This window comes from Capsicum annuum, chromosome 5 (genome assembly GCF_002878395.1).
Source record: "Capsicum annuum cultivar UCD-10X-F1 chromosome 5, UCD10Xv1.1, whole genome shotgun sequence".
NCBI classification, from domain to species: Eukaryota; Viridiplantae; Streptophyta; class Magnoliopsida; order Solanales; family Solanaceae; genus Capsicum; species Capsicum annuum.
The window spans coordinates 150,405,863-150,431,801 of NC_061115.1; positions in this window are offsets into that span (position 1 = coordinate 150,405,863).

A 25,939-nucleotide genomic window follows, 5' to 3' on the forward strand; every position below is an offset into this window, starting at 1 on the left:
GTTTCATTCTAAAATGACAGGGACAAATTTGGTCATGGCAATACCTCCTAGACTTAGTATCAGTAGGTACAGCAGTAATGGGTGTGATGTAGCCCGCCTCTTTGAGTCATTCATACAACTGTTCTATGGGTTCACCTAGAGAAGTGTATTGAATTGGTGGATTATACTAAAGCTTATGTTGAGGTTTGGTGGATTGGTTGGATCATTGATTTGTTGGTGGATTTTTGTAAGATATTGGAATGTAGCTTTATATTGGAGCAAAAAATGGATTTGGGTACCAAACAGTCTGTGGAGGAGGTTTTGTGAAGATTGGGATGATAGGCTTGGATGTAATTAGAGGTTGGAATGATTTTTGGAGCAAGGTGCCATATCAGTTGAGGTTTGGGTATGCTTACTTAAGGCTTTATAGGTTTTAATGTATGGTCGATGATCATGTTTCCTTTAACCTTGAATTGTGGCTCGACTAAATCAGTCTTGACTATGAGCTTTCTCTTTAGCTTATTATCGAATCGCATAATAAAGTGTAATAGCCCATACTTCTACCTAGCTTAAATTCATTCCTAAAAATGTTAAAGTCTTGTTTCAAAGATGATTCCACTTTTATACATGTGGTATTTTCAAGATTTTCACTTTTTTCATGTGGAAAATTCAATAAGCTTTCGATCGATACAAAATTTGCCCAAATCCGACACCCGAGCAAGGAGTTAGAGCCTTTTTAGTAAGATAGGGTATCACCTGAGCCATCAACATATCGCGGAGCAGGTCAAAATTGCAATCGTCAAAATCAAGTGAGCCTCTGAGATTATGGAGCGTCGCGCTAGGGCTCAAATTCATAATTGTCCTTTTTTCCAATGTCTCAGTGCGATACCACCGTGTTGCAGTGAACTTCCAGGTCCCATCCAGTATTGTAACATAATTTCACCGTGTTGCACCATCAGCCCAGTTCCCAGTTGGCAATTCCAGTGACACGGCGCGATAGCGCTGCGTCGCGCCAGCCTGCCAAATTGGAAAATTTTCTCAAAAATAAAATACGTGTCCAAGGGTTAAAAAGGTCAATTTCTCAACCATATATAAACCCAATAACATGTGATTTAGCCATATTTTATCCAAAATATAGGGTTTCTATCAAGTTTCTCTCAAGAAAAGACTAGGGTTTTCAATTGGGGATTCATATTCAAGGCTCAAATTCAAGAATCTCTCCATCAATCTTTGTAGAATGAAGAACTAAGGTATGCGTAGTGTTGATTCATGGACTCCTTTCGTCTATGAAGCTCAAGAACCCTATTTTAAACTATATGTCATGATGTTCTTATTTTGAATTGATTATGCTCATGTTGTTATTGTTTTACGATTGCCAAGATTGTATCTTTATCATGTTTTCATGAAACTATGTTAGTATAGGTTGAAATTCATGCAATTAAGTTAAATTGTGGAACCATGTGGTATTAAATTGATGATCATACCTATGCTCTATGTGTGCATGCAAGGTGTTTGGTAATATTCCCCAATGAATAAATAATGATCAAGTACCTAGTTTCCATGTGTCAAGATTATGTCATGTCTCTTGCGTTATGCTATACCTATTTAATTAAGATAATTCCCATGCTAAACCTATGCATTGTGATTGCTTGATGGGATGTTCATAAGATTAGAAGCATGAAATCATGCCATGTTTATATGCATTACTATCCATGTACAACATTATGATAATTATGTACTTCGTGAAATTCCCAACTATGAAATTATAAATTGTTGATATTGGTCATGTGATCAAAAGTGTCAAGCCTTGTTATTTTCATTCTATCGAGTACTGGGGATACTTGTACCCGATAATTTAGCTGTGTGCCTAAAGCCATGTCATGTTGTCACGATACTCTCAGTCAAGCCATGATCCTCAGAATTCAGTCAGTCTCATGACTCTAGAAAACTCAGTAAATTCAGTATCAGTCTAGTCCTACTTAGTAATCTTAGTGACCTCAGTGGTCTCAATAACATCAGTACTTAGTAATCTCGGTAACCTCAGTATTCCCAGAAAAATCAGTAATTTTAGTACTCTACATTAGTCATCAGATCTCAGTAGCATTCGGTCAATCAATGGAACTCAGTGAACTCAGTTTAGCTCCGCTAAACAATACCATTAGTATCAGTTCAGTTCAATGTCTATTTAGTTGGGAGTAGGATTCAGCCCTGAATTAACCCAAGGATGGGGACTCACCTGTTATTCAGTGGAGGGTGTAATCCCTAGAAGCAATCTTTGCATTCCAGAACTACGTAGCCAGCGTAGGTTGAGATGTACCTCTATGCGTAAGGCTACCAATACATCTCATTCGGGGTAATTCCTACAGGAGGGTTGACGTAAGATTTTCCCATCAGAGAGGGTTACCTCACAGCTTGTCTTTACTCGTGGCACAGTGTTGACACCCTTTCAGCTAGGGTTACAGGTTGGACCTCACCAGTTCAATTCTGGGGCATGTCAGTTAGATCATTACCTTTCACAGTCTCATTTTTAGTCTCAGTCTCAGTAATAGAACTCAGATAGTTCTACAAATTTTAGGACTATCAGATACAGTCACTCAGTCCAGTACAAAACTCAACTAGTTCCATCAGAACTTAGACTGTCATATACAGTCGCTCAGTATTAGTATACTAGTTATACAAAATTCATGTTATTAGTATTCAGACTCAGGACTGTTAGATACAGTCAATCAGATCTGTTCTTCATAATTAGAACTATCAGAAACAATTATTCAGATATCTATATCAGTAAACTCATTTGTCAGCTTACCAGTAATACAGTTAATTTGTATTCAAGTAATAGTAAACTTTGATCTCAATAAATCCAGTTATCAGTAGACTTAGTAGTTAGAACTCAGTATTTAGCCCTATCACGATCACAATTACATTTACATATTCATGCATGTATTCTCACATTCATATTATTCAGTCAGTTAGTATTGTCCATACATATGAACCATTTTGCATTTAGCCTACCTCACTTGTATACCAGTATATATTGAAAGTACTGACGCATTTGCACTATGGTGTCTTATACCATAGGTTCAGAGACACGAGCTCCAAAGCATCAGTAGTTTCTAGATATCAGTAGTGAGTCCTCATCCTTCGAGGATGATATGATTTATTATTTCATTATTTCAGTACTTAGTTATTTCAGTAGTCAGATTTAGTTGGGGACATGTCGCATCAATAACATAATTTTAATATTATTTAGAGGTTTTCATACTACAGCATATTTCATGCAGTTTTATTTGAGTTTTCGGTATTGTTATGCCCCATTTTAGACATTGTTTTATATTCAGTATTAGTTCATCTTTGAACCTTATATCCTTATAGCTTTTACGTATTCCATATAATTTCAGTATATTATTCAGTGCTCAGTTACAGATATCAGTCATGGGTTAGCTTGTGGTCTTTCACGGTCATAGGTACCGTGTAGCATTTTGGGTACCATATTTGGGGAATTACATAAAGTCAGTTGTCAAATGGTCCCAAGAGACCCACTTGCTAGGGTCATTCTTTACGTACCTCATCAATGTTGGAATAGTAAGTAAACTTATTAAAATCTTCCTTTTAAGATCATTGCTTTTCCCTATAACTGCTAGTTTGTCAAGGTAGGCCTTAAATGGGAAAGAGGGTTTCCAGACCCATCATATAATGGTAAGTTCAAGTCCTCAATTTTATCCTCGTTTTCTTCTCTTGATTTGGATGACTTATTCAACTCGGGCTATTGAGATGAGTCTGCCTTATCGTTAGAAACCTGTCCTTCAATCTTCTTCTCCTTGCTCATTTTTGCCAATCCGCTAAGTTTTTTTTAAAGCGCATTGAATACAACCATGAAGACACTTGTATATCACGATCAGACATAGGTGAAATTGTCAAAATAAGAGATTCTGTGGTGTAGATGGGGGTGCTAAAGTTTGTTTTCGATAGTGGCTATAGAAAACTTGGTGGCATCTCAACTGAACCTCGAAGATCAGTCATTATTTGTCTAATTTTCTCTATTCTTATCTCCATCTTCTGATGCTCGAAATAACCTTGTTTTGAAGCAACCCTAAATTCTTATGCTTAGCTTCGCTATTGACAAGCCTAATAAATATTGCTTGAGTGGCCATTTTTTATGTTCAACTCTAGTCAACCTTTAGAAGAAAGGACTTATAATTACGAACAAAGAGTACGCACAGAGGTGTAGAATGAATATTATAATTATTTGAGAATAGTGAGTCATGCTCACTCAAAGTGCAGAGAAGTTATGAAAACTCTATGTAAGTTAGAGTTCTTGAAAGCTAGGTTACGACATGAATACGATATTATCAAAAGGATTATGTGGGTCAATAGTATGTAAACACTGAAAGCACTAAGAAGAGGATTTCCTAAAATGATGGGTTGCACTAAGAAATTATAGATGAGAATAAAAACCTTATCAAAGCAAGAGTTGAGCCTAAGGATGACTAATATACTATGAGATGAGTTAGGAGGATAAATTAAAGGGGAGTTTTTGTATAGACCCTAAGAGTGTATTGTATGGTCCAAACATGACAAGAATTTTGAGAGTAAAGCACTACAAAATAAGGAACACTAAAATAAGCAGTGTCTAAGAGAAGAAAGAAAACAACAAGATAGGCAAGAAATCAATGCATACATAGAAATACAACACATATCAAATAGTATTATGCTTCCCTTTGGGGTTGTAAAACCCTTTGGACTTAAAATGGGATTAATAGTCAATACATCAAGGGTGCCAAGGCATCTTAGGTTGAATGAGATGCATATTCCCTAGTAAAAGAACACACAACTATCATCTAAAAAATGAGAGTAGTTTTATGACATGGTTTCCTCAAGTGGATAACTCGAGAGTGGAAAATCTTTTTACTATTGATGCACCGGTGATCAACCGATCCACAAGGCATTTCTCGAAGGCTGCTTTAGGAAAGAACGTTTGTGTACCCACACTAACATTCGTAAAAGAAAAATAAAAGAGGTTCCAATTTGAGGAAAATATAAGTAGAATTCCAGTTATATAAAGAAGTAACACATAGCACATAGAAAAATACAATAACATGCTTAACAATATAAATGTAATTAAACATAAAAACAAATAACCAACAAAAGGGAGACGAGGGGAATGGGATAGGCATGGAGAACAGATACAAAGGGGAAAAGAGGATGGACTATCATACAAAAATAAGTCATGATTAAATAAACAATAAAAGGGAAAGGGACAAAGGTAAAATGTCAACATGTAGAAAATAAATAACCAACAAAAGGAAAAAGAGCAAGGTGATCATGAAAATAAAGCAAAGAAAGTAGTAGAATCCCACATAAAATACAAACTCATAATGGTTAGAACCTAAGATCCCCAACAGAGTTGTCATTCTATTGCGCCCCATTTTTCTCATGAAAAGCAAGATTCGACGTGATAACTCTTTTTGAGATTATCTTAGAGATGTTAAGAGTCGCCACCTAATGAATTAAGGTGCGTTAGGTCACCGTTCTAGGCTAACTACGAACCTATTTTTTTGCTTTAGTCTAGTTCACCTAAAATTTGGGTAAGGGTTCAAATTATCTCAAAAGGAAGGTATTAGGCACCTTTCGAGGTCCACAAAGATGGTTCCCAGCCAAATTCGTACTTTATGTGGGGATTCTATATTGAATATAAGGTCACTTATTTATTTAACTTAATGTTACTAAGTGGCTAAATATGAACAAAACATGTAATTTAATTATTTTAACTATCAATTACCTAAGTGATAAAAATCAATAAAACATCAAGATGACAAGCAAGGAGAGAAAAGAGACACAATTTATTACACAAATATTTATACTAAACTAAAAAGTATAAACTACCCCAAGCAAGTAAACATATGAAAATAAGAAAGGAATAGAATAAATCTGCAAAGTTGGACGGGGAAATGTCTTGGGTTATTCAGATCAGTACCCAACTCGTCAATCATATCCAACCCAATAGCCAACAGTCGAATTCTAGATGAGTGATAATATCATATGTCGTACAGTCAATAAATGTTTGGGTATCATCACTTCTGAATGTCTCCCCCCCCCCCCCCCCCGGCTTGTTGTCAAACCTAAAAGCATTCTAAAGAAAGGATAAAACTAACACCTCTAAAATGCCTATTGTCCTAACCTATCATCCAAAAGGCATTGGACTTTGCTATTTTGGATTTGTGGCCTAGACAAACAAAGTTAGGTTTCCTAATTGGACTCAAAGCACATCAAACAATACACGTTGGAAAACAAGTAGCAAGCAATAATCTCAAACTGTCCTCTTGGTTAATTAAGGGTTGCTTAAAGTGATTGACATGTCAAAGCAAACAATTGTCCAATTTATTGTTCAAACCTATAAAAATGACAGCTAATGTTGTCGACTGGTTAATCGTGTTTCGGGAAAACGTATGAACAACAACTAGAATGTGATCATCATTTCAAATAGAATAACTATGCCACTGTGATAAAGATATACATAATAAAAATTATGCGTGGGTGCTAAAACAATATATATGAAATTTGTGGGTAGATAGAAAACATTTTTATCATACTGCTGGAATTCAAAAATCTAACTTGAAGTAATTTTTTAATCTAAACGAAAATTATTCTGTCCTAGAGGAATTAATGCCGGAAATACTTTTATATGTGTGTTGTGAACTTAATATTGAATGTATATATACTGTTAAAAAAAGGGTAATGTTGAAAAACATTATTTGTCAAGAATTGATAAGATGTATATGAAATTAATGCTAAAGAACATTTCCATTGTCAGAAATTAACAAATTAAGTTCTGTAAAATTACTTAATTGCTAAAGACTACTTTTTGTTGCCCAAAAAATGTTAAATCAGCCAACACTTTCTTTAGATATTGCTGAAAATTATTTAAAGGTCGAATTTATAAAAGGGACGATTGAAAGACTGTCATTCACGTGTTTTGGAAAGTTTAAACTAGATGATGCGCATGAGTCAAAAATTGACCAACATGTTACTACCTAATTTGGACCTACTCGGAGTTGATTTTAATTAATGACAAATTAAATGTTGATCCTAAAACATGCTTTCTAGGTTTCCAAATAAATTGATTAATCAACCTAAAATATATTTTCCTAAGTTATTCATGTAGCACATAAAACACATAAACCCCTCCCGTGAATAGTAAACATAATTTTATTGCATCTTTAGCGTTTTTACAATAAATTACAGACCAATAAAACTAGACTAAACTAAAAAATGAAACGCCCTTCCCAAACTCCCATGAGACTTCCTTTTCCAAAATACCCCCTAACAACACCTATTAACACAATCAAAATACAACAGCATATACAAAGAAAACTAGATACCAACACACTCAAGCGGGGAAAGCAATGAGATAAGAACGTTGGAAATAAGCACGAAATAATTTTTTGGATTAGATCCTATAGGCATGCTTTCTAATGATTTTTACAACATACCACAATTATCACGCAGAGAATGAAAATTACATCGATAGGGACTTACCGGTTGATGATAACAAATATTAATATGAAAATCAAAAAGCACAGGATTCAAGTACGAATTACCATAGAAAGGACAAAACCAATGCTCCAATAGTAACAACAAAAACGTAATAAAGTAAAATTATTTTTTTTTTGATTAAAGATTATGTGTGAGAGAATGTATGGGTTGCAAGTTGTCCCAAAGAATAGGGAGAGGTTATTTATAAAGTGTGAGGGAGTCTGAAAAATAAAGGAAAGGGAATACGTTTATTAAACTATTAAGGAAAAATAAAATCAATCAATTAAGGAAAAAATAAAAGGAAAAATCATACTTCACCATCAGCTAATAAAATTTCCTTTCTAACAAATTGGTAAAAGTTGGTTACTGGCCGGAGCTATATATAGTTTTAATATATATGAAAATTCAGCAAAGAGAAAGAAAATATTTAAAATAATATGTTCAACGAAGTCAATCCAAAATCATCTAAATAAGGTGCGGCATATCATACGATTTTTATCTCATAAAATTAAATATCCAAGCTGTCTAAAATATGAGAAAGGAATGTAATCAACACAGGCATATCAACCTAGTTTGATTGACCAAAATTACAACAAAAAATCAATTAACAAGGTTGTCTGTCTTAATTATATGAAAATCACCAGTAAACAATCAATCAACAAATATATGATGTCAAATTAGTATATCACATGGACAATCAGTGTTTACTCGTAAAATTAAGGCTAAACGAAGAATTTGAAAAAAAAAATAGGAATTTACACATATGTCAATCTTGGCACAAGAAATTACAAAAATCAACTCAAAATTTGTAATCAAGTTTTTTCAATTTCAAGTCTAAAGAAATAATCAAAAGAAAAAAGGAGGGAAAGAAGATGATAACATACTAGACATGCAACTAAAACAGGAAATCAAACCTTGGACGAATTCTTAAGAATCCTTCATACAAAAATAAATAATTATATACTCTCGGCAGGCTTGACTAGGGCAAATTACGGTGAGAGGCAGTGGCTTGAGGGACCGTTTGGTGTGTTCTTTTCACCGATGGAGTAAAGGTGGCAGTACTAGTCGCTAGTTGTTGTTGTTGTTCAGGTGATGGATGGTCTGCATAGATGTAACTCGCCGGTCATCAACTCCAGTGAGTCAGCGGCCTGAGAGAGGAGCAAGTGGAATGGGGTATGGCTATTCTGGTTGTTCACTCACCGGTTGCATGGTTGCTTGCAGCGGCGGCTGGTGGTGTTGGGCTGGTTTATTCACCGACGGCTAGTTAGTGATTACAACAGGCTAGAGTGGTGGAGTGGTGATGATAGAGGAGAGAATTGGAGAGATAAAAAAGAGGGAGGTAAGGCATCAGTGGCTGGAGAGGTGGCTATGGCTGGCTGGCGGCAGCTTCTGTTGTAGAGAGAAAGGGGAGAAGAGAGAGAAAGAGGGAAAGAGGGGAAGTGCGACTGTTTTTTTGGAATAGGATTAAGGTTTGGGGTGTTTGGTATAAAAGGAAAGAAATTGTTGTGTTGATCTCAGCCATTGGATCAACTTTGATCTACGACTGGGATTAAAATCATTTAAACACAGGTCAGAACTGGAATTTGATTTTATGGCCAAATTAATGTCAATTTTGACTACAATTAGCACAAATTGAGTACAACAATTGCTAAAAATTAAATACATAGGAGAATAAATTGAAATTGGTTGATATTTTAATAAATGTAATAAATATATAATAATAATAATTAGCAATTATAATAATAATAATTAGTCATTATAATTGTAAATTGTGAGTGTGCAGATTTACAAAAAGATAATTTATGAAATATTAATAAAATTATGCGAAAATGTTGTATTTAAATTAATAACAACAACGAACCTAGTGTATTCCCATAACATGGGTTCTGGGGAGGGTAAGATCTACGCAGTCCATACCGCTACCTCCGAAGAAGTGAGAGGTTGTTTTTGATAGACCCCCAGCTCAAGATAAGGATAATAAACAAGGGGATAGATGACATAACCGAAATAAAGAATAGGAAATAATATAATAAAATCATAGGAATATGAAATACGAGAAATAAGAGCAACACGGAATAAGAAAAATAATTTTGCACATTCTTAAATCATGAATTTAACGCATCAGTATTTATTTAATATCAAAATAATGCATAAAGAATGTTAATGTTAGAAAGTAATAATTTTTACAAAATAGCAGTGTAAATAAAGTATCGGGAGGTCAAAATTGGGTGTCAACACCATGCAAACCACTAGTTCAAAACCTTAATTAAAGCACAAAAATCATATGTAACCCATGGGAAAACATTGTTTGACAATAAGCATTAAAAACCCTCAACCCTTGTTACAAAACCAACATGAATTTTTCATGAACAATACATTAAAACATGTTCTTTTCAAAAATTAACTATGAGGGAAGAGCAACATGCCTTACATATCAAGAAATTTGAAATCGACCTTCAGCCCTTAGATGACCAACTTGATGAAACTCTAGCTTGACTTGCTTGAGGGAATTTATATAGCCTTTTGGAGTGTTTGAGAGGTAACATAGATTTGTTTTTTAATGATAATGACAGCCTAAAGGGGCTATAAGATGTGGGTTTCAATTTGGTTAAGAGGGGAAATATCTAGAATACCCTTAACTTAAAAGCTGAAAAAGGGCTGCCATTGACTATGGGTGAATCGTTTACTTATAGCCACTCCTTACGAATCGTTACCATGATTCATAACCAAGACAATGTCTAGGACCCATACTCGTTGTTTACCCTACAACTTAACCGGTACTACTCATAATGAGACACTACGACTTGTAGGGTCCAGTCGTAGTCGCATAGAACTGAATTATTTAAACACTGGCATCTTATGATTTGTACCCAACGACTTATTACAAGTCGTTACGGCTCATAGTGAGCCACTCGTACTTAGAGCAGAACTTAGCCACTTAATTTCTGATTTGGTTATGATTGGGACCATAGGACCCATAAGACACATTATGCCTCGTTAAATAAGTCATTGCCAGGTTAGAAAGCTCAGAACTCAGAAAAATTTTCAAAGACCAAGGACCCGGGGCATTACATATTCCCCCTCTAGGATCATTAATCCTCGAATGATAGGACAAAGCATTTATTAGCACCAATTGACTCCACATACCACTACTCTTACCATTAACAAAGATAGAAAACAAAGATGCCAAAGAAATCACCATTTTCTTTATCAAAGTCCGAAAACAAAGATGTAAAGAAATAAAGATACCTTAAGCAAAATTATTCAGAACGGGAAACAATAATGGATTCTTGGACTTTATGTCCTCCTCGTCTTCCCACATATCTTTCTCAAACTTTAGGATCCTCCAAACAACCTTTATCGATGCCACATCCTTGGTCTGCAACCAATGGACTTACCAATCTAAAATCTCAACCGGGACTTCCTTATACGTCAAGGAATCTGAAATAACCACCTACTCCAAAGGAACAACCATTGAAGGATCATCCACAAACTTTCTCAACATCAAAATATGAAACTCCAGATGAATGGAGCTCAAACTAAAGAGCAACTCCAATTCATATGTGACATTACCAACCCTCTTTAAAACCACGTATGAATTAACTTAACGGGGACTGAGCTTTCCCTTCATACAAACCATATCACTCCTTTCATGAGGGACACCTTCAAAAACACCGAATCACCAACACTGAACTCCAACTCCCTTAGCCTCACATCTATGTAGGACTTTTGGTGACTTTGGACGGCCTTAAGTCTATTTTGAATCACCTTCACATTCTTCATAGCTTGGTAAACCAAATGAAGGACAAATAACTTATTTTCACCAACCTTAAACCACCCAATAAGTGACCTACACCTCCTACTATATAAGGCCTAAAATGGAGTCATACTAATGCTAGAGTGATAACTATTATTGTAGCATATTCTATGAGAGGCAGGTGGTCAACCCAACCACCCCCAAAATAAAAGCATATCTTCCAAGACTTGAATTATACTTTTTACTTTCCCATCTATCTGCAGGTGGAAAATGGGATTAAGGGCTACCATAGTCCCTAAACATTGGTGGAACAACCTCCAAAAGTAAGATGAGAACTGAGTACCCCAACAGGATATGATGGAAAGTGGAGTACCACGCAACTCACGATCTTCTCAATGAATAACTTAGCATAATCCTCACAAAAGAAATTAGATCTCACTAGCAAGAAGTGGGTAGAACTATTCATCTTATCCATGATGACCCAAATTGAATCAAATCATTGGCGAGACTATCGAAGGTTGATAACAAAATCCATATTAATTATCTCCCATTTCCACATCGATAATTCAATCTCTTGGGTCAACCCATCGGGCCTCAAGTGCTCTACCTTCACTTGTTGACACACCATGTACTTAGCTAGAAAATTAGCCATATCCAGCTTCATATTTTTGACTAATAAATTTTCTTAAGATCACAATACATTTTTGTCGAACTAGGATAAATAGTATCATGTGACTCATGAGCTTCAGTCAAATTTCTTTCTTACAACCCATCAACATTGGGAACACACAGTATGCCTTGGTAACTCAAGATAGAATCACCAGCAATCTCTAAAACTATTACTCTAGGCCTACCTGCATCATTTTTGAGTTGTATCAGAGTAGGATACAACACTTGCTTCTCCTTTACTTCAACACCTAGAGATGACCTCGTCACCTCTTGAAAAATCACAACACCATCCTCAAATTCCAAGAGATGGACTCCTAGATTAGCCAAACGGTGAATATCCTTCACGAAATCCCGATTCTCCTCGTCTACATAGGATAAGCTTTCCATGCAAAACCTATTAAGAGCATAAGTGACCATGTTAGCTTTACCTAGATGATAAAGGAAACTTATGTCTTAGTCCTTTAGCAACTCAAGACACCTCATTTGCATGAGATTCAATTCTTTCTGGGTAAATACGTATTGCAGGCTCTTATATCAACACGGACCCCTATAAAAAATGTCGTCACTTCTTTAATGCAAACATCACAAATAATAATTCCAAATCATGGGTCGGATAATTCTTCTCATGAACTTTTAACTATCTAGAAGCATATGCAACCACCTTGCCATGCTCCATTAGCACACAACCTAGCCTTACCCAAGATACATCACAATAGACAACAAAACCATTAGTTCTCTCAAGTAGAGTCAAGATCAGACCCGAAGTCAAATTATCCTCCAGCTTCTTAAAACCACCCTCACAAATATCAGACCAAAAGAATTTTACCTTCTTCTAAGTCAACATAGTCAATGGGGAAACGATAAAAGAGAAACTCTCTACAAACCTTATATAGTAGCTGGCTAAACCCAAGAAGCTTCGAATGTCAGATGGAGTCATGGGTATAGGACACTTCTTAACCACCGTAACCTTCTATCCATAATGATCCCTTCACTAGAAATAACGTGATCCAAATAAGTCACAACATTCAACCAGAACTCACACATAGAAAAACTTGTATATAAATATTGATCCCTTAGGGTCTGCAATGCAAGGCGAAGGTGATTGGCATAATCCACCTCGCTCTTTAAATACACCAAAATATCATTGATAAAGACAATGACAGACAGATCCAAGAATTGATAGAAAAACCAATTCATAAGGTCCATAAATGTTGTCGGGGCATTGGTCATACCAAAAGACATCACCAAAAACTCAAAATGACCATACCAATTTTTGAAGGTAGTCTTAGGGATATCTGTCTCCCTAATCTTCAGCTGATGGTAATCATATTGAAGATCAATCTTTGAAAAAAACTTAGCACCCTTAAGCTAATCAAAGATATCATAAATCCTCGGAAGTGGATACTTATTCTTCATAGTTATTTTATTTAATTAGTGGCAATCAATATACATCTGAAGGGAACCATACTCCTTATACACGAAGAGCACGGGAGAACACCATGGTGACATACTAAGTCATATAAAACACTTGTCAAGAAGATCTTTCAACTTCTCCTTGAGTTTTTTCAACTCATCCAGCCATCCAATAAAGAGAGATAGAATTAAGACGAGTGTCTGGAAAAAGATCAATCCCAAAATCAATTTCCCTATTGGGAGGTACACTAGGAAGATCATCAGGGAACACCTCAAAAATTAACAGACCACACAGAAAGTCTACAAATAAGGACCTTTGGATCTAGAATCCTTAACATGCACTAAGCAATAAAGGCACCCTTTGGAAATTAATTTTTAGGCTCTAAAATACGAACTGAACCTTTCCTTAGGAACTAAGAAAATACCTTCCCATTCGATTACTGGTTCATTTATGAAATAGAAACTGACCCTTTAGGTTTGACAATCAAGAGACACATAGGACGAATACAACTAATCCATCCAAAAAATCACATTAAAGTCCAAAATGTCGAACTCTATTAGATCCACCAAGGTCTCCATACCATGAACTGACATCACACCACCCCTATAGAATCTTTTGGAAACAATGGACTCGTCCACTGGGGTGGACACCAAAAAGGTATCCAAAATACACTCAGGATTAAAACCAAAATGGATTTCAATATAAGAAGTCACATAAGAGAGAGAGTAGACCCGAGATTAAGAAGACAATATACATCACGCTAAAAAAGACGCTAAAAAGTTAAAGTGTACCAATAACTACCTAAGAGGATGCCTCAGAACCCTAGAGAATGGAAAAAACATACAGACGGTTTCAAACAAAGTCAGAGCCAGAAGTAGAAGTAGCACTCTCTAGTACAAGAGCGGATGAAGTGGCAACAAGAATCTTATTTGCCCCAAAAGCAACCTTAGATAGATAATACCATTGCAGATGACAAGTCTGACCATATTTAAAGAACTTACTCCTCCTTCCTCATAAAAACCATGATGCACTTGAAAATAAAATCTACAAGGAGGATATGACGGAGCTGACAGAGCCCCACTAGCCTATGACTGGGCTGCTAGTACTCTAAAACCACTATCATACTAAGAACAACGGTCACCCAATGACTTTGGATGCAGAGAATTATCCATAGAGTAAGAACCAGAATTTTCCCACTTCTTTTTAGACCACTGTCCACCATCTCTACCAATCTGCTGCTAACTTCCATCATGATTTGAATAGTGAAACTTCTTACTCTGGCTCCCACTAATCTCCGCTTGTTTATTCTTTTTTTCTCCATTTGTTTTGTATACATCATAAATCTAGGGATGTCTTTATCCTTGTTGAAGCCTTGCTCTATAAGATTAACTCACGGGACAACTCTAAAGAAAACTTCCTCATTCTAGCCCTTATGATAGACACCAATGCTGGAGTATATCATAATATTTAATGAAACTTCAAGGCATACTTCTTTGATGACATCCTACCTTACTCTAGATTCTCAAATTCCTTGGCCTTTATGTCCCTCAATTTCTAAGGAAAGAAGCGCTTAAGGAAAACACTAGAAAAATAATCCCACAAAGTGGACTCAGCATCATCACCCCAAGATTAGTCCCACTCTTCATACTATTGGTATGATATATCCTTTAATTAATAAGCAACAAACTCTACACCCTCAACATCAGTAGCATGCATCACACAGAAGATATTTTCCATCTTATTAATAAATTTTTGAGGATGTTACTCAACTTTAATACTAGTGAAAATTGGAGGACTCAACCTCATAAATTGGCCCACCCTGGTTGGCTAAGATGATGGAGAAACAGACGCAACACACTCATTCTAGAAGGCTACTATCTAGGTAAGAAAATGAATCGACTGGAAAAACTTAGCATTAGACACATCAACTCAAGTTGCCTAAGCAGTGGTCAGGGGAACTACTAAAGCTCACTTAAAAAAATTAAAAGCCCCTCGATCGGATATGAACTCTAAGAGTTTGATAAGGTTCATCCATATTATTCCCAAACGGGATAAAAGTGTTTCCGTGAGCATCAAATATTATGGGAGGCATGATCTAAAAAGTAAATAGATGTGAATTAGAGGAGATTTAAGACCTTAAAATCTATAGCTTGAAATAGAACTATAATACCCCGTATTTTTCTAGCTTAATTTAACTCTCAGTACATGAGTATTCCTATAGAGAAATTTGAAAATACTAATATTTTTCAGTTTAGAGCTTACCAATGCATAGGAAATTTAGTCAGCTTTTCAACGATATAAAGTTTACCCAAATTCAATACCCGGGCAAAGAGTTAGAGCCATTTTCATAAATCAATGTGCCAACTGGTACTTTAGCGCGTCGCGGAGCCAGGCCAAATGGCATTTTGTAATTTCCAGTGGAGTTCCATGATACCACCACATCCCACTACCAGCCAAGTTCCTAATTTTCATTTTTCAGTGTTCCGTTGCGATCATGGCATGTTGCACCAAGGGTGAAATTCGCATACAAAGGGGTAACGCAATTCCACTGCATCGCATTGATGATCCAGTTCATAATTGTCAGTTTTCAGTGACACAGTGCGAGAGCGCCACATCACGCCAAGAGCCTAGATCGGATTATTCAATTATGAATTTTTAAGTTATTTTAAGGGTACTTAGGTCTTTTACCACGACCCTAATCATTCCAAAACACGGGATTTATACCCTAAATAACCTAATATCTCATTATTCACTTACTTTTCTCAAGATTTAAAACATTGTCTCTCAAGAGGCAAAAACCCTAGCTTCAAGAATCAAGGCTAAATTTCAAGAAATCTTTCAAGAGCTTCAAGAATCCATAAAATTTAGGTATGTTAGGTGTTCTCATGGGTTTCTTTGACCCATGAAGCCCAAGAACCTCTTTTTAAATTACAAGTTATAGATTCATGATTCCAATACTTGAAATTGATTGTACACATATCAATGATGTTAATTTGGTTCTCAATCCATGATTATGATAAGATTAATAAAAATAGAATAGTATTTATGGGGAATTATAAGAATTGCATGTTAAACCCATGAATTTACAAGTTTGGTCATTTTATTTGCAATGTTTATATGTTATCCATGATTATGTGCATTAAGTTATTCTTCCCAAGTGTTTGATAGAATGTGCACGTGAATTAAATGAGGCAATCATGACATGCTAGTATATGTACAAGCTTATACCCTACAAGTGTTTAATAAAATGTCTCTATGAATAAATTATGGACAAGTAATTATTATTATGTCTTTCAGGATTATGCTATGATTTATTTTCATGCTATCGAGTCATAGGGGTATTTAATACTCGATAATCTAACTGTTTGCCTAGAGCCAGTGTTAGTTACAGAATAGTATCAATCATGTCACGATTAGTAGAATTCAGTCAGCTATAGAACTCAATAGAACTCAGTCAGTTACAAAACTCAGGAAAACTCAATAAACTCAGTATCAGTCCAGTCCAATTTAGTATACTCAGTTAAGTGTCTTTCAGTTGGGAGTAGGATTCAGTATCGAGTGAACCCAAGGATGGGGGACACCTGCCAGTAGAGGGTGTGATCCTTAAAAATATTCCTTGTATTCCAGAACTACGTAGATAGCATAGGTTGAGACATCAACCTACCAGTTGAGGGTTGATGAGGTATTTTAACCTGCCAGTTGAGGGAACTACCATTCTCATTAGAGTACCTACCAGATGAGGGTAACTCTTTAGTGTCTTTACCCGAAGCACGATACTGATACCCTTCTAGCTGGGGTTATAGGTTGGACCCCAAATCTATCCAAAAAAGGGGTGTGTCAGTTAGATGATTAATTCCTACAGTCTTAGTTTCAGTCTCAGTATAGAACTCAGTTCAGTTCTACAAAATCAGGACTGTCAGATACAGTCAATCAGTTATTAGTAACTCAGTTATCAGTAATCTTAGATATTAGTAATCTCAGATATCAGTTACTCAGTTATCAGAACTCAGAACTCAGCTTCAGCAAAGCCTCAGTTACAGTAAGGTTTTGAACTTATAAATTTGACAAAAGTCAATATTTAGTGAAGATGAATTTGGAATAAAATTATGATAGTTTCATTTGGTATACAAGCTTATTTTTAGGTTGGTTAGACTTTTGATTTGAATCGTGAGATTTTCGAATGCATTTGGAGTCATTGGATGGAAATTTGAGAAACTTAAAACTTAAAAGTTGACTTTGACCAATAGTTAATCAATTAAGATGTCCTTGGATCAATGGTTTAATAATTTTAACAGCTTTGAAATGTCATGTTTAGTGTAGTAGCATATTTGGTTTGTATCAGATAGATGAGTTTTGGATACTCAATTTTCATTCTAGTTGAATTGAAAGTTAAAAATTGACCTTAATAAAAGAGTTGATTAAATAAGTTTGTATTCATGATCTGAAAGATCAAGCAGGTTTATATAATGATTTTGAACTTCATCATAAATTTAGTTTTAATTTTAATGAGTTTTGGATGAATTTGAAATATTTTGGGTGTTTTAGCTTTGTTTAAGAATAAAAATACGATGTCTTAGAGATCCATTTTTAGTTCTGGATATTTAAAGATTATTTTGATAGTTTCAAAGTTTTAAGCATGAATTATAGGACTGATATGAAGAGTTCAGTACATTTCTCATAGTCGATATCATATTTTTTTTGCAAAACATGAAATGATTTTTGAACGAGTAAAAATAATATTTGGCTGGGTAAAGATGTATAAAATAGTGTTTCGATTAGAGGAATAGTTATGTATCATTATTTATAAATTGTAGAAAAAATAATCAATGCATTTTGAAATTGTGTGAGTGAATTAAGAATATTTTAGTGAGAATTAAGTTGTCAATGTAAAATTTTTAGTAAAAAAAAATTGTTGAACAATGTAGTTAAATTTTAGATTTTGTTATTAAGTATTAAGAGCATATTGAGAGTTCTAGATCTTGAAATTAAATTATTTTTACAGTTTTTTTCTTCATTTAATACGGGATTAAGTACCTAATCTTTTTGGGGAAAATTTCAAAAAAAGCAACTATAGAGTCTTAATTGTAACTTTTATAGTAGCAGTTTCATAATTATAAAAAATAGCAAATTGGATTTTGTATTTAAGTAAACTATTGCTATACAAATACATATACAACAAGATTTATTGTCCTTGTTTTACTCAAATTAGTTGAGTTAAATAAGGAATAATTAGCTTATCTAATTAAATTCCCGTAAATTACTCTTATTTATATTAGTACATTCTTTTTCCAAATCACAATCAAATATGAAGATTATTATTTCCATGATCTTCAAAATTTCAAAATATCATTCTCTTATATCTCTAACTATTTATTTTTTCAATTTTTTTATCTTTTTTTTATTTTAATTTCTTTTTCTTTTTCATTTTTCATTTTTTTCTTTCTACTTTATTTTCTCTCTTTTACTTCTCCTCTTTTTTTTTACCTTTTTTGTTTATTTATTTATTTTTTCTTTTTTTTTTCCTTTTTTCATATTTTTTTTCATTTTGTTCTTCTTCTTTTTTAAAAAAAAATTCTCTTTTATTTTTACACTTCTATTTCTAGTTGCTATTTCTCTTTCTTCTTTTTTATTCCTTTTCAGTTTTTTTTTAATTTTTTTTTACTCTTCTATCTTTATCTTTTATTTTTAAAAGACAAATATCTATATGATATATACATATTCAAAAAATATACAAAATAAATAGACATACAGATCTGCATATGTATTTACGGTAAAAAATATGTATATATATCTGCATATGTATTTACAGAAATACATATCTGACTTACATGTATATATAAACATATATGACACAAAATCTCTATAATAAAATGACAATTATATACATATACATAAAGGTAATAAAAAAATACATGATAGATATCTTAGAAAGTAAAAGAAAACAAATAAGTACATATGTTACCCTCTAAAATAACCTAGTATGTATAGTTCAAAGAAAAATCCAACACCGTATAAAATACATATAGCTCTACATATTTATTTATAGAATACATACCTGATCCATATGTATATTCTTATTTTATATGAGGCACTTTTGTATTTCGCAAATACATATGAAGATATATAGTATAGTTATATTTGTTATTGTGTAATATGAATATGATATGTATATCATAAATACATATGTATGTTTTGTATCGTAAATACATATTCAGATCTATATGGCTATGTATTTTATATGTTTTTTGAATATGTGTATGTGATATACATATTTGTCTTTTCTAAATAAAAGTTAGAGATAAAAGAGTAAAAAGGGGAAAAAATCAAAAATATAAAAAGAAGAAAATGAAAAAAAGAGAAGTGAAAAAGAAAAAAAAAGGAAGAAAGAGAAATACAAGTGTAAAAATAAAAGAAAAAATAAACAAAATAAAATAAAAAGGGGGAAGAAGAAAACAAAAATAGAAAAAGATATGAGAAAGGAAAAAAATGAAAAAGGAAAGAAAAAAAGAGAAATAGAAGAGTGAAAATAAAGTGGGAATAACAAAAAAGAAATCAAAATAAAAGAATAAAATGATAAAAAAATAAGATGAAAAAAACTAACAAGAAAAAAAAGATAGAGACATAAGATAGTGAAAGACAGTAATGATGTTTTATTTTAAAATTTTGAAGATCATGAAGATAATTATCTTTAAATATGAAAAAGGAAAAAGAAAATTTTAAAAAACAAAAAAGAAAAAAAGAAGAGAAATATAGCAGAGAAAATAAAGTGAAAATAAAAAAATGAAAAAATAAAATGATAAAGAAAATAAGATGGAAAAAAAGAGGGTAAAAGATATGGCTATATTTGGGGGAGGTGAAATAGTGGAGTGAAAATAGAAAAATGTAAAGTTGTGAGAGTAAAACATGCACGTGTCTAGTTAATGAGTAAAATAATGCTACTTTTGCTATAAATTGTAATTTTACAAAAGTGTTGCTATTATTGTAATTATAGTCTTAAGTATACTACTTTATGTAATTTTTCCATTTTTTTTTTTGGTATTCGTACATTATATCTTAAGTTGGTTTTCTTCTTTTATTCATTTATTGGAGAAAATCAGGGTTTTGTCTATTCAAAATCAGATTTTTGATAAATTTCATATTAAGGGTCCTTATATTATGGTAAATCAATTTTTGGCATCAAAGATATAATTTATTGATTATTTTAGCATTTTAAACCGCATATGAATATTAAATTTTGTGATTTTGAGACGATACTAAAGAAACCAAATTTTCATGATTTGGTCTATTCGAATTTTGTTTTTGATAAAATTTTATATTTAAGTTTTTTATCTCATGGTAAACCTATTTTTGAATAAATTATTATTTTATACTATCAATAAACTTGTAATCACTCGTATATAGTGTTCTATTTGAGGATATTTTTGAAGAAAAGACAAATTGTTGATCGTTCACTGCAAATTTGCTTGTCATTCAAGATAGATTATGACTTATACTCTTACGAATTAATTTAGGAAGTATTATATTGTGTACCGCATGTAAGTTGTTTTGCAAAATACCTTATTAGAAATACTGGATGTATGGTATTAATAAAGTAATAATTCAAGGTTTAAGAATTTAGCAAATAAATGTTTTATGACTTTATATATAGGTTCATATAATAGGATTTGAGACTAGAATTTTAAATTGAATCATCATATGTAACATTTATCCATCTCATAATTTCAATCAACCAATTCATTGACATTTAGCTAATAGAAAACATACGGCTTGTAAAATATACTTTTGTTAAGTTGTTCTCAATTTTCATACATTTTTAGTGATATTAGAAATCATTGTGCCAACATGGACAACGAGTTAAACTAATTTGCTCAAATAAGGAATTTCAACCTTAGGACTCGAAATATAAAATAATCCTTTGCATATTGTATTTTTTGAGTTGTTTCTTGTTTTCTTTCTCGCACAAGAGAGATTGAATAGCCTGATGAGCACCAAAATGTAAAGTAATGAGTTGATAAAGGATTGTGGCCTTCAGACAAGTTTTTGAATCCTTGATATGAAGATGAGTACTTTGTGCTTCTGAGTTGAGACATACTTTGTGCTTATGTCTATTGCATCAACATTCATATTATTTTTTGTGATCACGCATATATGTTCATAATTACGGATCACTATGGGGAAATAAATAAATATAAATATAAATATATATATATATATATATATATACATATATATATATATATAGAATATAATATATACACACACACTCATAACTTGAAATCATTAACAGAAAAAAATTCTAGGTGAGAGATATATAGACCTTACAGATTCTTCATAAGTCTTACCTCTACAATATGCTATGGTAGAGGTGTATATCGATGCATAATTACCATTATGTTTTACAACATAACACCATATTACATCAATCATTTAATCATTTTATGTGGCCAAGTTCTTATTACACTGTATTATCAAATTGCTTAGACTTTTCTACATGCAGCATTAATTACAGTATTATTTATTCGATATAGCGTTTGCTAAAATTTGGCTGACTTATGATTCCTACTATGTACTAATGATTTTTTTCTTACCTTATACTTTTGCATCTTTCTGCTGCAGATCTCAATACCAGTGCCTATATTGTGAGCTTTTGCCTTTCAAAGGTTGATCAATTTTCTTTTCTTTATTCTGTCTCTTTATTTTAGACAATACTTCTTTAGACTCAATGTTTCATAATCCTTTATTTAGTAAGATCTTGTACACGTGACTATGAGTTATAAAATGGATCTTGTATGTCTTTTTTCATATATTTTTAAGTATCTAAAAAAACATTGAGATGTTCATCTTGGATTTTCTTATTTGTGCGATATTTATTTTAAATGTTCTATATGAGAATTGGCTTGTCCACCAAAATAGAATTTGTGTAAATAGCATCACTATTCTAAGATTTGAGTTGTTGACACTACATTTATTATAATACATGGCTATAGTTTAAAAATATTATATATCATATCTATGCATAGGGGTCGGTACGTGAATAGTCCTATGGAATATTCCAATCCATAGGATATCACAACTTATTTTATCCGGTTTACCAGACGATCCTTAGGGTTTGATAACAAAATCTCCCTCTAGATCGCCTCTCTTCTGTCTTGTTGTCCTCTTTATATCCCATCTTTTTCCCTGTCTTCTCTCTTACCCCCCCTTCTCTCTCTACTCAATGAGTTGTATATGTGTATCAAATCTTCCTATAATTTCTTTAAGATCTTTTATCAGATAAAATCTAAACATGCACAAAATCTCTTAGTAAGCACTAGTTTTGTATCTAAAATATACAGTATGTACAATTGGTTAATGAAAATAAATCATGAATCCAAGTTCAGAGGACAGAAATTTTCGCTGAATTGAACTCTTAGTTTTCTCTTTGATTCAGAGCAATAGTTATTCCAAGTTCAAATGTATCTTTTATCTATCTGTTTATCTGATACATATCTCTAACTATTTCAAAATATATGTATCTTTTATCCACTTCAACATTTTTAGCCACGGTTGCATCTGTTATACAACCTCCATATTATTAATACATTTTTTTGTGTGTTCATATCTATATTTGGTTGATGACTGATACATATGTCTATCTATGTTTTGATTTCAAAATATCAAAGTTAATACGTGTATTTGTATATTTATGTTTAAATTTTTAAGCTAATATGTGTATTTGTGTATTTATATTTTGATTTCAAAGTTAATGTGTCTCTGTGTGTGAGATTGGGAGAGAGAGAAGAGATTCCCCGCTTCTCTCCAAACTCTCGCTCGATTTTCTCTCTCTCTATTTCTATCTCTATCCCTATCTCGCTCACTTCCCTCCTCTTTACAAATGTTGTTTTGAATTGATATTAGGCAAATTATAGCTAATATTCATAATTATGATCCAAACTATAGCTATTTATGAAAATTCGTCATAATTGAATTACTTTTCAGATTTTTCCCTGTGTTTCTCTCTAGTTCTCTGTCTTAATTGTTTTGATTGATTCTTCACATCTTCCTTCAGTTCAACAAATCAACACTTATAACATCAGATTTATCTGAACTCAATATTTTTGAAATAATATATAATTTTATGTGTAAAAATTAATTATACCCAAAATATAAAATAGATAAGAATTCATAATTTTAAAAGTAAAATATCTTCAAAGTTAATATTTTAAAAATTGAACCTATAAAATTTAAATTCAGAACCGTTTTCTGGTATGAAGATAACATTTTTCTCGTGTAAGGATTCTGCATTTTTCACAATATATTAGTGTAAGATAAAGGTGTATGCTTACCTAGTGACTGTCATTTTCTTCTTCATAATTGATGCCATTACTAATTAAGGGAAAAGACATCGCTTTCACCTTAAACTATACTCGAAAAGTTGAAGCCATACCTAAACTATACTAGTGACCTATTACACACCTAAATTATAAAAAAGTGAAACTATTTACACCCTGTCAGGCTACCACCATTTGCATGTGGTGTAGTGTTTTCCACGCGCTGCCACGTCAGCACCACGTCAGTAAAAAAGTATCATTATTTTTTAGTTAAAGTATGTAATAGGTCACTTATATAGTTCAGGTGTGGATTCGACTTTTCGATTATAATTTGAGGTGGAAATGATGTCTTTTCTCTTAATATTTTTGGCCGTTTACTTTTGTTATTTAATAGGTTGAATGCGCCTAAAATAGGTGTAACACACGCGCCTTAGAATGGGGTCGCGGAGAGGTAATAATATCACTTTTATATAGTTAAGGCGTGTAATAGATTACTTATATAATTTAGATGTGACTTAAACTTTTCTTATATAGCATGGGATGGGATGAAAATAATGTTTTTTCCCACTTATAATGCCGGCTGCGCGCAATTCAAATTCGGCAATGATTAAAGGCATACCATGACAACTTCCTCAAGATTTCAACGCTACAACTATTCTTTTATTAGTACAACAAATCTCTTTCTTATTTTCTATTAATGTTTTTTTTTTTTTCATTTTTACTTTCTCCATTTAAAAAAGAATGATCTAATTTGACTTGATACGATGTTTAAGAAAATAAAGAAAATTTTTAAATTTTGTGATCTTAAATTAAAGATGTGTCAAATGTAGCAAAATGTGCTTCAATCTTGTGGTCTTAACCATGTCATGTGGAAAGTTAAAATTAAAAAATTGTTAAAAAAATTCATTTTAAAACGGACTAAAAAAAATAGATCATTCTTTTTTAAACGGTGAAGTACTAGGTAAAATCATAAAAGTCATGGAATCTAATATTATTCAAGAAAAGAAACAGACATTCCGTTTCTCCCTATTCATTTTCTTAATCGGCTTAATAAAGAAATTAAATCATGTCTGGTCAAGAACCAGTTCCTTGCACTTGTGTAGATTGCGTGCACAAATGAAGGATAATAGTGTGAACACATTCAATTTGAACCAATTCCAAAGTAATCTAATGTAGTAATCCCATCCCCGTGAATCGTGACATTAATTATGATTCAGATAAACAAAATACCACAAGAGCCTAAACACCATTTTGTCTGTTGCAGCGGCAATGGGTTACCAAAAATGTATCTAATACTCCTTTCGTGTACTTATACTTATTCATTATAAATCCACTTCCTTTATTTTATTTTACTTGATTTTTATTAAAAATAATTATTTTAATTTATTTGTTCAATGTACTCTCTCCGTCCCATTTTACCCGTCCCAAATTGGCTAAGTTGATGTCCCATTTTACTTATCACGATAAGACAAACTTTTCTTTCCATGTTTTACCCTTTGCATTAATTACCTTTTCTTTAAATTAAAATGTAATCATTTAATGGGGGTACTTTGGTAAACTAGCCATGTTATTTATTATTTTTCTTAATTGTTGTGTCATCCCAATTTGGAACAAGTAAAATGGACGAAGGGAGTATAAGATAAAAGAATTATAATTTTTTCAAATACTACTTCTCTCATTAAATAACTAATAACAAATTAATAGTAAAATTTAGATTTTCAACGTATAATTAATAAGGTTATTTAGTAAAATAAATACTTATAAATATTTTTGTAAGAGTAGTGTTAAGTCATAAACTAAGTAAAAAAAAAAAAATGAGGGAGTAATACCCCAGTTATTAATTATAGTCACTTTCCAAATACATTTAATTTATTATTGCCACTATTCAACCATGCTGATTCACTATTGACTTGACATACACCTTAAGAAATGATAAATAATATGATAATTTTATCATACCAACTTTTGAATATAATAAGTTTAATGCTTTGAAAAATGCATTGAGATATAAATAGTATGTAGTAGCAAATACTACATGTAGAGATATCTTTCAATCATATATTCAACAATCATGTTGCTACATATATTTTAAAATAAAAATACTTTTAACCCATCTAACTACTTATTTTTAATCTTGCAAAGGGCTTACTTTTATCCCTACGAATGACTAATTTTTAATACTGCGAAAGGCTTATTTTTAATCCTGAAAAAGGCTCATTTTGTTAGCAGAAGTTTTATCTAGAGCTCGTAATCAACCGTTTTATAATAGAGAATTTA